The sequence below is a fragment of the Nicotiana attenuata genome, chromosome 12 (assembly GCF_001879085.1).
Source record: "Nicotiana attenuata strain UT chromosome 12, NIATTr2, whole genome shotgun sequence".
Classification (NCBI taxonomy): domain Eukaryota; kingdom Viridiplantae; phylum Streptophyta; class Magnoliopsida; order Solanales; family Solanaceae; genus Nicotiana; species Nicotiana attenuata.
The window spans coordinates 49,065,746-49,068,836 of record NC_032000.1 but is presented as its reverse complement, the minus strand read 5'-3'; positions in this window follow the sequence as shown (position 1 = coordinate 49,068,836).

Genomic DNA, 3,091 nt, shown 5'->3' with positions numbered 1-3,091 from the left:
GGACAGATGGACTAGGCTACACCCTCCTATTTTCGGAGGCGAGCATCATGAGGATGCCTAGGATTTCATTGATAGGTGCAGGGACAGACTGCACAATATGAGGATATTGGAGTCTCATGGGGTTGACTTCACTACTTTCCAGCTGGAGGGCAGGGCCCATAGATGGTGGCAGTCTTATGTTCTTGGCAGGCCAGCGGGTTCTCCTCCCATTACTTGGTGTCAGTTCACACAGCTTTTCCTAGATAGGTATATTCCACCCTCTCAGATGAAAGAGTTGTGGTATCAGTTTGAGCAGTTTGAGCAGGGTTAGATGTCAGTGACCGACTATGAGGTAAGGTTTTCTTAGTTGTCCCGCCATGCACTGATGATACTTCTTACTGATGTATAGAGAGTGCGGAGGTTTGTTGCAGGGTTGCATTCTGGTATTACGACCAACATGGCCCGAGAGGTTGAGATGGGGACTCCTTATCAGCTGGTAGCGGAGATCACACGGAGGATTGAGGGCTACTGTCTGAGAGGCAGAGAGCAGATGCAGCAGGAAAAGAGGGCTCGATTCTCTGGAGAGTTTAGAGGTGCCCCGGCTAGAAGCAGAGGTTAGTTTAGGAGGGGCCAGCCAGCAGGACCCCATATTCAGCACTACGACCTCCTCGAGGTGCTCGAGCGTGCCCCTATTTTAGCGCCATACTAGAGAGTTCTTACCTCCTGCCAGCCATCCAGGGTTCTTCAGTGGGTATTCAGGTCCCCAGAGTTCTTCCAGCTCCTACTTCAATGCTATACCAGAGAGTTCATACCGCCCACTGGCTATTCAGGCTTCTTCCAGTGGGTCTACAGGCCATCAGGGTCATACATTAGGGCAGCAGGTCACGGCACCGAGGGGTTGTTTTGAGTGCAGAGATCTCAGTCATATGAGGAGACACTGGCCCAAACTTCGGGGCAAGGTAGTGCAGCAGGATCAGCAGCCCATGATTACAGCACCGGCTGTCCAGCTGCCCAGAGGCAGAGGGCAGACTGGTAGGGGCTGACCTAGAGGTGGAGGCCAGGCACGGAGATGTTAGCCAGCTACTGTTCAGTCAGGTGGAGGCCAGCCAACCGGCGCTCCAGCCAGATTCTATGCTTTTCCAGCCAGACCAGATGCATTGGCCTCATATTCCACTATCACATGTATTATTTCTATCTGCGGTAGGGATGCTTTAGTGCTATTTGATCTAGGGTCTACCTATTCATATTTATCATTTCTGTTTGCTCATTTTCTTGATATTCCTCGTGAGTCCTTGGGTACTCCTGTTCATGTGTCCACTCCTGTGGGCGATTCTGTGGTTGTGGATCAGATCTATCGGTCTTGTGTGGTCACATTCAGTGGTTTAGAGACTAGAGCAGATCTCCTGTTGCTTGATCTGACCGACTTTGAGGTCATCCCGGGCATGGACTGGTTATCCCTATATCACGCCGTCCTAGATTTCCATGCCAAGACTGTTACTTTAGCGATGCCAGAGTTGCCAAGGTTGGAGTGGAAGGGTTCCTTAGTTAGTACCTGTAGTCGGGTTATTTTTTTTCTGAAGGCTCAACATATGGTCGAGAAGGGTTGTTTGGCTTATCTAGCTTATGTCTGGGACACCGAGTTTCCGACGATTGATTCAATTCTAGTAGTCCGGGAGTTCACCGATGTGTTTCCTTCTAACCTTCCAGGCATGCCACCAGATTGTGATATTGATTTCTGTATTGATTTGTCTCTAGGTACCCAGCCTATATCCATCCCACCATACCGAATGGCTCCGAAAGAGTTGAAGGAGTTGAAGGAACAGCTCGAGGAGTTGTTAGTGAAGGGGTTTGTAAGATCGAGTGTGTCACCTTGGGGCACCAGTGTTGTTTGTGAAGAAGAAGGATGGGACTATCCGGATGTGCATTGATTACTGCCAATTGAACAAGGTTACCATAAAGAACAAGTACCCATTACCGTGCATTGATGATTTGTTTGACAAATATCAGGGTGCTAGGGTGTTCTCTAAGACCGACTTGAGATCAAGGTATCATCAGCTGAAGATTCGGGACTCAGATGTCCCGAAGACTGCTATCCATACTAGATATGGCCATTATGAGTTTCTGGTGATGTCCTTCGGCTTGACTAATGCCCCAGCGGCGTTTATGGACTTGATGAACAGGGTGTTCAGGACTTATATAGATTCCTTTATTATTGTCTTCATTGATGACATCTTGATCTACTCACGTAGCCTGGGGGAGCACAAGCAGCATTTGAGAGTAGTGCTCCAGACATTGCGAGAGCAGAAGCTATATGCTAAGTTCTCTAAGTGTGAGTTTTGGCTTGAGTCAGTAGCATTCTTGGGGCATGTTGTATCAGGAGAGGGTATTAAGGAGGATCCCAAGAAAATTGAGGCAGTTTAGAGTTGGCCACGACCTACTTCAGTGATTGAGATCAGGAGTTTTCTAGGGTTAGCATGTTATTATCGTCGATTTGTGCTGGGCTTTTCATCTGTTGCATCACCTTTGACTAGATTGACCCAGAAGGGTGCTCCTTTCTGTTGGTCCGATGATTGTGAGGCGAGCTTTCAGAAGCTCAAGACAGCCTTGACTACAGCACCGGTTCTAGTGTTGCCTTCCGGTTCAAGGATGTATATGGTATATTGAGACGCTTCACGCGTTGGCTTGGGTAGTGTATTGATGCAGGAGGGGCGAGTTATTGCATATGCTTCACGTCAGTTGAAGATTCATAAGAAGAATTACCCTGTGCACGACCTAGAGTTAGCAGCGATTGTTCATGCTCTTAAGATATGGAGGCATTATCTGTATGGGGTGTCATGTGAGGTTTATACTGATCATCACAGCTTGCAGCATTTGTTCAAGCAGAGGGATCTCAATTTGAGGCAGCGTAGATGGCTTGAGTTACTGAAGGATTATGAAATCACCATTCTTTATCATCCCGGCAAGGCAAATGCGATCGCAGATGCTGTTGATACCCAATTTTTCCCTCATATATTTTAAATATACGTATATGCTTTCAAAAAAGTGCATTTGCATCATCATTTGATTCATAAACACATACAAGTATTTTTCCATAATTTTAAAGATTTTGAAT